The sequence below is a fragment of the Tamandua tetradactyla genome, chromosome 24 (assembly GCF_023851605.1).
Source record: "Tamandua tetradactyla isolate mTamTet1 chromosome 24, mTamTet1.pri, whole genome shotgun sequence".
NCBI classification, from domain to species: Eukaryota; Metazoa; Chordata; class Mammalia; order Pilosa; family Myrmecophagidae; genus Tamandua; species Tamandua tetradactyla.
This window is the reverse complement of record NC_135350.1, coordinates 36,178,821-36,193,019: the sequence shown is the minus strand read 5'-3', so window position 1 is coordinate 36,193,019 and position 14,199 is coordinate 36,178,821. Positions and strand designations below refer to the sequence as shown.

The 14,199-nt window shown below is 35.6% G+C and overlaps 1 protein-coding gene across 5 annotated transcripts in view; it reads left to right on the top strand.

Moving 5' to 3' along the window:
* The window catches only part of CCSER1 (coiled-coil serine rich protein 1), a 1,450,145-nt gene that overhangs the window by 131,702 nt on the left and 1,304,244 nt on the right, over positions 1-14,199 (top strand). The window contains exon 2 of one of the 5 annotated variants that reach the window (XM_077142860.1): positions 4,282-4,373. The exons of the other annotated variants lie outside the window; for them this stretch is intronic. The gene's annotated coding sequence lies outside the window, so the exon portion shown is untranslated. The remainder of the gene's footprint in view (positions 1-4,281; positions 4,374-14,199) is intronic. 5 annotated transcript variants of the gene reach the window in all.

Genomic DNA, 14,199 nt, shown 5'->3' with positions numbered 1-14,199 from the left:
TTTCATTTTTGTAGTATCTTTGTCTGGTTTTGGTATGAGGGTGATGTTAGCTTCATAGAATGAATTAGGTAGCTTTCCCTCCTCTTCAATTTTTTTGAAGAGTTTGAGCAGTATTGGTACTAATTATTTCTGGAATGTTTGGTATAATTCACATGTGAAGCCATCTCGTCCTGGACTTTTCTTTTTGGGAAGTTTCTTAAGGACTGATTCAATTACTTTACTTGTGATTGGTTTGTTGACGTCGTCTGTTTCTTCTTGAGTCAAGGTTGGTTGTTCATGCCTTTCTAGGAAGTTGTCAATTTCATCTACATTGTTGTATTTATTAGCATAAAATTGTTCATAGTATTTTGTTATTACCTCCTTTATTTCTGTGGGGTCAGTGGTTATGTCTCCTCTTCTATTTCTGATCTTATTTATTTGCATCCTCTTTCTTCTTCTTTTTGTCAGTCTTGCTAAGGGTCTATCAATCTTATTGATTTTCTCATAGTTCCAGCTTCTGGGTTTATTGATTTTCTCAATTGTTTTCATGTTCTCAATTTCTTTTATTTCTACTCTAATCTTTGTTATTTCTTTCCTGTTGCTTGCTTTGGGGTTAGTTTGCTGTTCTTTCTCTGGTTCTTCCAAGTGGACAGTTAATTCCTGAATTTTTGCCCTTTCTTCTTTTTTGAGATAGGCATTTAGGGCAATAAATTTCCCTCTTAGCACTGCCTTTGCTGCGTCCCATAAGTTTTGATATGTTGTGTTTTCATTTTCGTTTGTCTTGAGATATTTACTGATTTCCCTTGTAATTTCTTCCTTGATCCACTTGTTGTTTAAGAGTGTGTTGTTGAGCCTCCACATTTTTGTGAATTTTCTGGTGCTTTGTCTATTATTGATTTCCAACTTCATTCTTTTATGATCTGAGAAAGTGTTTTGTACGATTTCAATCTTTTTAAATTTGTTGAGACTTGCTTTGTGACCCAGCATATGGTCTATCTTTGAGAATGATCCATGAGTACTTGAGAAAAAGGTGTATCCTGCTGTTGTGGGGTGTAATGTCCTATAAATGTCTGTTACGTCCAGCTCATTTATTGTAATATTCAGATTCTCTGTTTCTTTATTATCCTCTGTCTAGATGTTCTGTCCATTGATGAGAGTGGGGAATTGAAGTCTCCAGCTATTATGGTAGTGGTGTCTATTTCTCTTTTCAGTGTTTGGCACATGTATTTTGGAACACTCTGCTTTGGTGCATAAATATTTATGATTGTTATATCTTCATGCTGAATTGTTCCTTTTATTAGTACATAGTATCCTTCTTTGTCTCTTTTAACTGTTTTACATTTGAAGTCTAATTTGTTGGATATTAGTATAGCTACTCCTGCTCTTTTCTGGTTGTTATTTGCATGAAATATCTTTTCCCAACCTTTCACTTTCAACCTATGTTTATCTTTGCATCTCAGATATGTTTCCTGTAGACAGCATATAGATGGGTCCTGTTTTTTAATCCATTCTGCCAGTCTATGTCCTTTGATTTGGGAGTTCAATCCATTAACTTTTAGTGCTATTACTTTACAGGTAGTACTTTCTGATTGCATATGTCATATCTAATTTTCCTTCTTTCTACACTCTTCTCCACACCTCTTTCTTTTGTGTTTTCGTATTTATCTCTAGTGCTCCCTTTAGTATTTCTTGTAGAGCTGGTCTCTTGGTCACAAATTCTCTCAGTGATTTTTTGTCTGAAAATGTTTTAATTTCTCCTTCATTTTTGAAGGACAATTTTGCTGGGTATAGAATTCTAGGTTGGCAGTTTTTCTCTTTAGTAATTTAAATATATCATCCCACTGTCTTCTCGCCTCCATGGTTTCTGCTGAGAAAACTACACATAGTCTCATTGGTTTTCCCTTGTATGTGATGAATTGCTTTTCTCTTGCTGCTTTCAAGATCCTCTCTTTCTCTTTGACCTCTGACATTCTGACTAGTAAGTGTCTTGGAGAACATCTATTTGGATTTATTCTCTTTGGGGTACACTGTACTTCTTGGATCTGTAATTTTAAGTCTTTCACAAGAGTTGGGAAATTTTCAGTGATAATTTCTTTCATTAGTTTTTCTCTTCCTTTTCCTTTCTCTTCTCCTTCTGGGACACCCACAACATGTATATTTGTGCGCTTCATATTATCATTCAATTCCCTGAGTTCCTGCTCATATTTTTCCCTATAGTTTCTGTTTCTTGTTGGACTTCAGATGATCCATCCTCCAGTTCAGAAATCGTATGTTCTGTCTCTTGAAATCTATCATTGTAGGCTTCCATTGTTTTTTCCCTCTCTTCTGCTGTGTCCTTCATTCCCATAAGTTCTGTGATTTGTTTTTTCAGACTTTCCATTTCTTCTCTTTGTTCATTCCTTGCCCTCTTCATATCCTCCCTCAATTCATTGATTTGGTTTTTGATAAGGTTTTCCATGTCTGTTCCTATATTCTGAATGAATTGTTTCAGCTCCTGAATCTCATTTGAATTGCTGGTTTGTTCCTTTGACTGGGCAATATCTTCAATTTTCCTGGTGTGATTTGTTATTTTGTGTTGGCTTCTATACATTTGATTACCTTAATTAGTTTCTTCTGGAGTTTGCTTTCACTTCTCTTACCTAGTATTTTCTTACTGGATAAATTGGTTGTCTATCTGTTCTTTGACATTCAGTTCAGGTTTTTCTGGAACTCTAGCTTAGGTTTTGTTTAACAGAGGAGAATTCTTCTTGTTTCTTGCTCTGCTTGTATGGTGCCTTTCCCCCCCCACCCTTAGGAGGGTCTACGTTGGTATTATAGACCCCAGCCGTTTTTTCCCGAACAAACTGGCCTCCTATCAGGGGGAAGGAGTCACCTGCATCAGTTTTCCCTGAAGGTGAGACCCAGCAGGTTAAAAGACCTTCCTGTGAAGTCTCTGGGCTCTGTTTTTCTCATCCTGCCCAGTATGTGGTGCTTGTCTTCCTGCCGATCCCACCAACATAAGATGATGCTGCATCTTTAACTTTGGAAGCCTCTCCCCACTGGGGGCATGGTGGAGACAGAGCAGAGGTTGTAGGCTGGTTTTAATGGCTTCAAATTACCAAGCCCTCAGGTCTGAATTCCTTGAGGGAACGATTCCTACTGAATTGGGCTTCACCCCTCCCCTTTTGAAGGCATGGGAAACAAGCCCTGAAAGGATTTGTTTCTGCCTATGCCTGGGGCAGTGCAGCCTGAGAAATCCTGCCACTTAATCCAGAGGCAGTCAAACCTTTGTAGAAACCAACCACAAAAACCTCTGTTTCTTTTCTTTTTTTTCTTTTTCTGTTAGCGCAATGAGCGACCTCCACTTTGACTAGGTTCACCTGAGCTGGGGGCCTATTTTTAGTAGTCAGAATTTGTTAATTAATGCCATAACTGGTGTTTGGTTGAGCTCAGCCCCTGCTGCTTTAAATTCTCTTTCCTTTCCCCACTGGGAAGCAGCCTGTGGGGGGCGGGGGGGCATCGGCCACCACGGCTTGGGGAACTCACGGTTCTGGGGAGGCTCCCAGCCGATCCAGCTCGTCCAGACTAGGGTACACTGTGAGTCTGGTCACTGTCATGGCCCCAGGATCTGTTCTGTACTGTTTCTGGTTATTTAGGAGTTTATCTGGAGGACAAACTAAAATGCACACATTGCTAAACTGCCATCTTGGCTACTGCTTTTCCATTTTTAAATTCAGATGGGTAGTAGAGCATATAAAATGATCTTCATTTCCTCACAAAACTGTATAATGGAATAAAGCTGATTAAAAAATAAGCATGTGACCTTTCCTTTTCTTTGGTTTTAACACCTATCTGATGTAGTTCAAGTTGTTGTCAGCTCTCCTGTGGTAATATTCATCTGAACGCAAATGCTAAGGGTCCATTTTTGTCTCTCCTGACTTCTCCCTACTCACCCTATTTGTTATTTATTTTTTACTATCGTTAAGGTAGCAAGGAGTATAGTTTCCTTGACTTATAAAAATATTTGAGATCACTTCACTTCTGAGAGACCTCAGAAAATTCCCTTTAATGTTAACCCTGAAATTAATCATGCAAGCAAATAAAGAAAGGTATTGATGCTCCCAAGAAGGTAATTTGGTGGTAAGCACTCAAAGTCCCTGAAATGAACTAAACTAACTATTAATCTATGTAAAAGAAAATGTAAGTAGCTCATAATTTTTCAACTATGGACTTCGAGCAGTTTTCTAACATTACTTTCATGAGTTTAATGATATTCATTGATACTTTAAACAAACGTATTTTTTAATGTTTTCTACATTCCAGACATTGTTCTGAATGCTGGGGCAGCCATAGAGAGTAAGACCATGCCCCGGCCATGTGGCGCTCACACTCCCACCTGGAAAGGCAGGTAATAGGTGGGTAAGCAAGACGATTGGTTGGTTAGTTTGAGTAATGAGTATAACCAAGTGGATGTGTGGGGTGTTTGCGTGTGCTCAAACAGAGTGATGAGGTAGGGAGACAAAGCAATTTGATATATAGAGTGATCTGAAAAATTTTAAACTGAGATCTGAATAATAACATGCTGGCCATGTAGAAATGCAGAAAGAGAGGTTTCCTGGGGAAGCGAGATTAAATGAAAGGGCTTTAAGGTGCAATTAAGCTTGGTATGGTCAATAGAAATTAAAAAACAAAAACAAAAACAGAGCAAGTAAGGAGAATAATCTGTGGGATCAGAGAAGCTGGGCTTAGCACACTGTTACTTTATTTGAATTTAATTTTAAATGTTAGGAATGTTAGTCTTTCAAAACTTCAAGTGAAGGGTGATGAAGATATTAAAACACTCACACACACACACACACACACACACACACACACACACACGCATACACACAAACTCCACAATATGTAGAAAGATTGTGGAGGGACAGGAGTAGAAGCAGAGCGTGTTGTTAGCGCCTTCTGTGTTATCTAAGCAAGAGATAATGGTTACTGAAAATTGGACCAGCGCTGCTTAATGAGGTGTTCTCACAGTATAAGTGAAATTTTCATGTGCATTCGCTAAAATGCATCCCCTTAAGAAAACTCTGAAAGTTATAACAGATCTTGGCCCAGTCCGTTAGGAATACTCATTTTAAAATGCAGGAGGTTAATTGATTCCAAAAAAGCCACTTAAATACATCCAAAATGGGTCCCAGCATTTATGTAAGTATTTTGGAAGAAAAGCAAAGTGGAATTTTTTCTGAAAAAAAAAATTAGATTTATTTTAGGTGATAATTACAATTATGAATCCAATCCATGAACTGAATAAAGAATGCTCAAGTGTTGTTTTAGGGAAGTAATTCTTCAGAGTTAAAGATGTAATAGAAAGATGCATCAGCTTTCAATTCACATTTGGCCTTCAGACCACCATCATCAAGAAGATTTCTTCTAATAAACATTTGAGGCCTTATCAATTTCCTCAACAGTATGCTCTGTAATGCGCAAAGCATACGCTTCTGTTGCCTAAATTCTGTAACAATTCTTGTCAAATTTGTCTTCTTCAATAATTAACTAGTCTAAGCCTTCCATTTTAATTTGTCAAGGGCTTTGTGTGGACTTTGAGCAGTTTTCCAACATCACCTTCATAATGATATCCTGCAATTTTTGCATGCTGTAAAGTTTCACTTCGCAATTTATTGCATTGCATTTTGGGTTGTTTACTTTAAGAGCCTGACTCCCAAAAATATTGATTAGTTTTTGGGGGGAGACATTCTTGTATTAACTAGGGTTAGAAATTTCACTGAATATTAATTTTCTAAAAATTGGTTTATTACAGAATGTTTTAAATTTAGGATCATTTTGGTTGTCCCACCCTACTTCAAGATTAGAATTAACTAGAACATCCTAAAGATTGTACTTTTTTCGTATTTACTGGAATACTTTTTATAGTTTTTTGTATGTTTCTAAACTTGCTTTTTCTCCATCTGGTGTCAGTTAACAAATCTACTATTCAATGTATACATAGCTGTCTAGCACACTTTTTTTTTCCTTCTGGGTTTGTGTGGTGTTCAGGATGCTTGAGTTTACTGGATTATTTCTAGATAAGAAATCAAACATTTATATCTGTATCTATCTGAGCATTTAATATTCTTCTCCATAGCATTAAGGTTATCTCGATCATTATTAACTATAGCTTTCCTTTCTTCATCTTCTTTCTATATTGGTGTATAATTCAGAATTTACTACTTCCAAAGGAAATAAAAAAGCAGTACTCTTAATAAATTCCAGTTCTTTTCCCACTAAACAAAGCTTGTTTTGCTTTTCTGATATCCCTTACCTAGCCGCCTAATTTTAAATAAAACAAAATTTTCCTCCATCATGATAACTATGAAACTAGTTTAAAAATAACATCCAGTATAGTCTTATTTCCCAGGAGCTTGTGTAATATAATCTTTAACTTTCTGAAAAGTTAAACCTTTAGGACTTTTGCTGGGAGAAAAGGACATGAATTACTTGTAATCCTTTATTTGACCATTAAAAAAAAATTCTTCAAATAATTGTACCAAAAGTAGTAAAATCGGGATACATTAATTATATCAAAATAAGATAACCTGGCTGTATTGCGAGGGCAATATGTTAAAATTAATTATATATTTCAGACTTTAAGTTTTTAAATGGATCTTTATGTGAAAAATCTGCTTTGAAGAAAGGTTATTTTAACGTTAAAATAATGTGAGTGTATATGTGCATGTATGAAAGTTAGATCATATGCATTGTTTACTAGGTATGAAAAAACCTGTAATGTCCCACACCATTGAAGGTGCTAATAAAAGGGCGGTATATGGGAATCCTGTATTTTATATATGATTGTTCTGTAAACCCACAATTTCTGTAATTAAGACAAAAAAAAGTAACTGGTGAATTTGTCGTAAGTGATTAAGTTTCACCAGTATAAACTTAGGGTTGGTTAATAATTATTTGTTTTCTTGAACATAATGGTACAGAAACTAAAATGTATAATTGTTGTGTGATTACATCAAAAATCACTTAAGGTGGTCAAGGGTAGTTCAGTGGTACAATTCTTGCCTGCCTTGAGGGAGACCCGGGTTGGATTCCTGGCCCACGCACTTCCCAAACAAAGAAAGCAACACAAAAACAAACAAACAAACAAATAAAAAAATTCAACAAATGGTGCTGTAATAACAGAATACTCACTTGGAAAAAAGAATGAAATGTAACCCCACCATCCAGCATACAAAAAAATCGCTTAAAAATCATTTCTATCTATATTGCTGTGTTTTCTAGAATTCCGGTGAAAGAACTTGTGAGATATTAAAATAAAATATTCTGTATTCTACTGTAAGTTTGTGTCTAGGGTTATTACAGAATCAAATGTATCTTTCCAAGTATAATGAGGATACTTAAATGCAGAATCCAGTTGTTTTACTCTTTCAAATATTAATTGAATGATCTCAGGGATAAGAATCTCTTCTACTACACGTCTGTAAGAGAAAGAAACTGGCCATCATTTGTATTTCATTTTCTTGATTGAATAGATACATAGAATAAAATGCATTGTTATCTTCTGGCAATAATATCCTTATCCTGAGGCTCCGATTAAGTAGTTCTATTATATTCTTACAGCATTTTTAGCAGTTTAAATACAGGTCTGGTGCTGTTGTGGCCTTCAGATATTTTGCAATAATGTACTTAATTTGAGTGGCTACTTAGCAGCCTTGTATATGGCGACCCTGAGACATTCACATTCAGCTTTAAAATATGTCACTTACAACCATACTATTTAAAACTGCAATCTCTGATAAAACACAGATCTAATAAATGTAATAGTTATACTGAAATATTCATATAATAGAAATATTATAATAATTGCTATCATAATATCATTCATCTTGAAAAGTCCAGAATTTCAGGTTATATGATTCAGTATAAAGTACTAAAACAGGTGTTGTCTAGTTCCAAAAGATTCCTCCGTCCTTCCCTCTAACTCTCCCATCTTCCCTCCTTGCTTTCCTTCCTTTGCCATTAGAGAATTTAATGTTAAAAATTGCCTTTACAGAATTGAAAGTGAGTGTAACGTATCTTAGATAACTCATAAAATTATTTTCTTTATGCTTGTAACTCATTGTTGATTTCGACTATGTATAGTATTTAATCTATATAGTTCCCAAAGCAGATTTTTAAATTGGGGTTTTTAATCTCAGAATGTTCCTTCAAGGACTGTTTTTCATGTATAGTAATGTAGTTTTGATGCTAACTCACAAAGCCAATATTTATGTAGTTAATATAATGCAGCAAAGCAATTACCATACTGCAGTGTCTTTCCAACATTCCTAACACGGCCTCTCTGTGAAAACACATTCTGAAGTCAAGCTGAAAACAAGAGGAAAATTTCCCACCCAATAATCCAACCTAGTGGGAATAGTGACTTCCTCTTCTGCATCCTCACAGCCACAGGAATAGGATTCTCAGGCACAAGAAATACATAGAACGAAAGAAGGAAAGAAGGGAAGGAGCCGTTTGTCATTCTTTCAGGTTGTTGAGTTTTATCAACTGTGTTGTGACAGTGGCAGGGAAGATGATCCTTGAGCGAGGTGGCCCTTCCTATTTAAGAGTAATGCAAATTAAAGACGTCTGTAGGTGTAGCTCAGTGCCATTCATACATGATTTTGAGACAGTGAATCCATGTCTTCAATTTATGTTCAAACTCTCCCTCCCCACACACAGCTTTTGGTGAGAGTATGTCTTAGGGCAGAGCTTTACACAAACCTTCAGAAAGAACAATAGTAAGGACACAAGAGGCAGTTTGATGGGTTCATGTGTGGAAATCATGGATGGCAGAAACACTAGAAAACAACCCAGGATTTGTAGGATACTAGGTTTTTTTAAAAAAATCGTTTTCTAATGACATGCCAAATAAGCTGTTAAATGCTATGCTTATCTTTTGTGCGATTATTCTGTTTGCTTGTAACATCACTGAAGAAACTAAGATGTGAAAAGGTAAAGTAGCCTGTTTGGTTTGTGACTTAATTGCCAAGTCGTCAAATGAGGACTCCAAGTGAGGGTTTTAGGATTTAAGACTAGAGTTGGATATGAATAAGAGGTGCAGATTATCACTAAAAATCCGTTTAGCTGCTATTTTATGTAGGGCTAAAATATTCTCTAATATCTTCCTTTATTATAATCACAAGCTCTTTTATTCTTCTTTAAAAATTTTACACTTGACTGTCTTGGTCCCAGAATGTCATAGTTTCAGTATTATCAAACCATGAATGTTCTTAATGTTATATTTTGTAAACATTCATTAAGTATGTTAAAAGAAAAAGATTGAATTAGAAATAGTATTAGAAGGAAAGATTGGGCTCCTAGTGGCTTAAAGATATGTATTTTCTGTATAAAACATGCAAAGTAATTAAGATGTTACTGGGAATATTATAAGTACTAAAAAAGGGGATGGTTATTATATGCCAATAGTCATTTTTTGTGTGTGAGCAAATTAAGTGATTCACATGAACAATCCCTTTCCACTGATTTTTTTCTTTTTTTTTCTTTACATGGGCAGGCACTGGGAAACGAACTGGGGTCCTCTGGCATGGCAGGCAAGCATTCTTGCCTGCTGAGCCACCACATGGCCCCATTGATTTTTTTTTTTGACTTCATATTTTGAAACTCACTGTGGTATCAAGGAATTTTTTTTGACTCTGGATTGACAGAAGTTCATTGAAAGAATTTTTCAGTAAGTCAGCATTTACTCTTTTTTTTTAATTTTTATTTTTTATATATATATATATATTTTTAATTTTTTTTATTAACGGAAAGGAAAAAAAAAAGAAATTAACACAACATTTAGAAATCATACCGTTCTACATATGCACTCAGTAATTCTTAACATCATCACATAGATGCATGATCATTGTTTCTTAGTACATTTGCATCGGTTTAGAGGAACTAGCAACACAACAGAAAAAGATATAAAATGTTAATATAAAGAAAAGAAATAAAAGTAGTAATAATAATAAAAAACAACAACAACAAACAAACAAACAAGCAAACAAAAACAAAAAAAACCCTATAGCTCAGATGCAACTTCATTCAGTGTTTTAACATGATTACTTTACAATTAGGTATTATTGTGCTGTCCATTTTTGAGTTTTTGTATCTAGTCCTGCTGCACAGTCTGTATCCCTTCAGCTTCAATTACCCATTGTCTTATGCTGTTTCTAACTCCTGCTGAACTCTGTTACCAATGACATATTTCAAGTTTATTCTCGAATGTCCGTTCACATCAGTGGGACCATACAGTATTTGTCCTTTAGTTTTTGGCTGGATTCACTCAGCATAATATTCTCTAGGTCCATCCATGTTATTACATGGTTCATAAGTTTATCTTGTCTTAAAGCTGCATAATATTCCATCGTATGTATATACCACAGTTTGTGTAGCCACTCTTCTGTTGATGGAGATTTTGGCTGTTTCCATCTCTTTGCAATTGTAAATAACGCTGCTATAAACATTGGTGTGCAAATGTCCGTTTGTGTCTTTGCCCTTAAGTCCTTTGAGTAGATACCTAGCAATGGTATTGCTGGGTCGTATGGCAATTCTATATTCAGCTTTTTGAGGAACCGCCAAACTGCCTTCCACAGTGGTTGCACCCTTTGACATTCCCACCAACAGTGGATAAGTGTGCCTCTTTCTCCGCATCCTCTCCAGCACTTGTCATTTTCTGTTTTGTTGATAATGGTGGGTGTGAGATGATATCTCATTGTGGTTTTGATTTGCATTTCTCTAATGGCCAGGGACATTGAGCATCTCTTCATGTGCCTCTTGGCCATCCGTATTTCCTCTTCTGAGAGGTGTCTGCTCAAGTCTTTTTCCCATTTTGTAATTGGGTTGGCTGTCTTTTTGTTGTTGAGTTGAACAATCTCTTTATAAATTCTGGATACTAGACCTGTATCTGATATGTCGTTTCCAAATATTGTCTCCCATTGTGTAGGCTGTCTTTCTACTTTCTTGATGAAGTTCTTTGATGCACAAAAGTGTTTAATTTTGAGGAGCTCCCATTTATTTATTTCTTTCTTCAGTGCTCTTGCTTTAGGTTTAAAGTCCATAAAACCGCCTCCAGTTGTAAGATTCATAAGATATCTCCCTACATTTTCCTCTAACTGTTTTATGGTCTTAGACCTAATGTTTAGATCTTTGATCCATTTTGAGTTAATTTTTGTATAAGGTGTGAGATACGGGTCTTCTTTCATTCTTTTACTTATGGATATCCAGTTCTCTAGGCACCATTTATTGAAGAGACTGTTCTGTCCCAGGTGAGTTGGCTTGACTGCCTTATCAAAGATCAAATGTCCGTAGATGAGAGGGTCTATATCTGAGCACTCTATTTGATTCCATTGGTCGATATATCTATCTTTATACCAATACCATGCTGTTTTGACCACTGTGGCTTCATAATATGCCTTAAAGTCCGGCATCGCTAGACCTCCAGCTTCGTTTTTTTTCCTCAAGATGTTTTTAGCAATTCGGGGCACCCTGCCCTTCCAGATAAATTTGATTATTGGTTTTTCTAATTCTGAAAAAGAAGTTGTTGGGATTTTGATTGGTATTGCATTGAATCTGTAGATGAGTTTAGGTAGGATTGACATCTTAATTATATTTAGTCTTCCAATCCATGAACACGGTATGCCCTTCCATCTATTTAGGTCTTCTGTGATTTCTTTTAGCAGTTTTTTGTAGTTTTCTTTATATAGGTTTTTTGTCTCTTTGGTTTAATTTATTCCTAGGTATTTTATTCTTTTAGTTGCGATTGTAAATGGGATTCGTTTCTTGATTTCCGCCTCAGCTTGTTCATTACTAGTGTATAGAAAAGCTACCGATTTTTGAATGTTGATCTTGTAGCCTGCTACTTTGCTGTACTCATTTATTAGCTCTAGAAATTTGTTGTGGATTTTTCTGGGTTTTCTACGTATAGTATCATATCGTCTGCAAACAGTGATAGTTTTACTTCTTCCTTTCCAATTTTGATGCCTTGTATTTCTTTTTCTTGTCTAATTGCTCTGGCTAGAACCTCCAACACAATGTTGAATAATAGTGGTGATAGTGGACATCCTTGTCTTGTTCCTGATCTTAGGGGGAAAGTTTTCAATTTTTCCCCATTGAGGATGATATTAGCTGTGGGTTTTTCATATATTCCCTCTATCATTTTAAGGAAGTTCCCTTGTATTCCTATCTTTTGAAGTGTTTTCAGCAGGAAAGGATGTTGAATCTTGTCAAATGCCTTCTCTGCATCAATTGAGATGATCATGTGATTTTTCTGCTTTGATTTGTTGATATGGTGTATTACATTAATTGATTTTCTTATGTTGAACCATCCTTGCATACCTGGGATGAATCCTACTTGGTCATGATGTATAATTCTTTTAATGTGTTGTTGGATACGATTTGCTAGAATTTTATTGAGGATTTTTGCATCTGTATTCATTAGAGAGATTGGTCTGTAGTTTTCTTTTTTTGTAATATCTTTGCCTGGTTTTGGTATGAGGGTGATGTTGGCTTCATAGAATGAATTAGGTAGCTTTCCCTCCACTTCGATTATGTTGAAGAGTTTGAGGAGAGTTGGTACTAATTCTTTCTGGAATGTTTGATAGAATTCACATGTGAAGCCGTCTGGTCCTGGACTTTTCTTTTTAGGGAGCTTTTGAATAACTAATTCAATCTCTTTACTTGTGATTGGTTTGTTGAGGTCGTCTATTTCTTCTTGAGTCAAAGTTGGTTGTTCATGTCTTTCCAGGAACCTGTCCATTTCATCTAAATTGTTGTATTTATTAGCGTAAAGTTGTTCATAGTATCCTGTTATTACCTCCTTTATTTCTGTGAGGTCAGTAGTTATGTCTCCTCTTCCATTTCTAATCTTATTTATTTGCATCCTCTCTCTTCTTCTTTTTGTCAATCTTGCTAAGGGCCCATCAATCTTGTTGATTTTCTCATAGAACCAACTTCTGGTCTTATTGATTTTCTCTATTTTTTTCATGTTTTCAATTTCATTTATTTCTGCTCTAATCTTTGTTATTTCTTTCCTTTTGCTTGCTTTGGGATTAGTTTGCTGTTCTTTCTCCAGTTCTTCCAAGTGGACAGTTAATTCCTGCATTTTTGCCTTTTCTTCTTTTCTGATAAAGGCATTTAGGGCAATAAATTTCCCTCTTAGCACTGCCTTTGCTGCATCCCATAAGTTTTGATATGTTGTGTCTTCATTTTCATTTGCCTCTAGGTATTTACTAATTTCTCTTGCAATTTCTTCTTTGACCCACTTGTTGTTTAAGAGTGTGTTGTTGAGCCTCCACGTATTTATGAATTTTCTGGCACTCCGCCTATTATTGATTTCCAACTTCATTCCTTTATGATCCGAGAAAGTGTTGTGTATGATTTCAATCTTTTTAAATTTGTTAAGACTTGCTTTGTGACCCAGCATATGGTCTATCTTTGAGAAGGATCCATGAGCACTTGAAAAAAAGGTGTATCCTGCTGTTGTGGGATGTAATGTCCTATAAATGTCTGTTAAGTCAAGCCCATTTATAGTAATATTCAGGTTCTCTATTTCTTTATTGATTCTCTGTCTAGATGTTCTGTTCATTGATGAGAGTGGTGAATTGAAGTCTCCAACTATTATGGTATATGTGTCTATTTCCCTTTTCATTGTTTGCAGTGTATTCCTCACGTATTTTGGGGCATTCTGGTTCGGTGCGTAAATATTTATGATTGTTATGTCTTCTTGCTTAATTGTTCCTTTTAATAGTATATAGTGTCCTTCTTTGTCTCTTTTAACTGTTTTACATTTGAAGTCTAATTTGTTGGATATTAGTATAGCCACTCCTGCTCTTTTCTGGTTGTTATTTGCATGAAATATCTTTTCCCAACCTTTCACTTTCAACCTATATTTATCTTTGGGTCTAAGATGTGTTTCCTGTAGACAGCATATAGAAGGATCCTGTTTTTTAATCCATTCTGCCAGTCTATGTCTTTTGATTGGGGAATTCAGTCCATTAACATTTAGAGTTATTACTGTTTGGATAATATTTTCCTCTACCATTTTGGCTTTTGTATTATATATATCGTATCTGACTTTCCTTCTTTCTACACTCTTCTCAATACCGCTCTCTTCTGTCTTTTTGTATCTGACTCTAGTGCTTCCTTTAGTATTTCTTGCAGAGCTGGTCTCTTGGTCACAAATTCTCTCAGTGACTT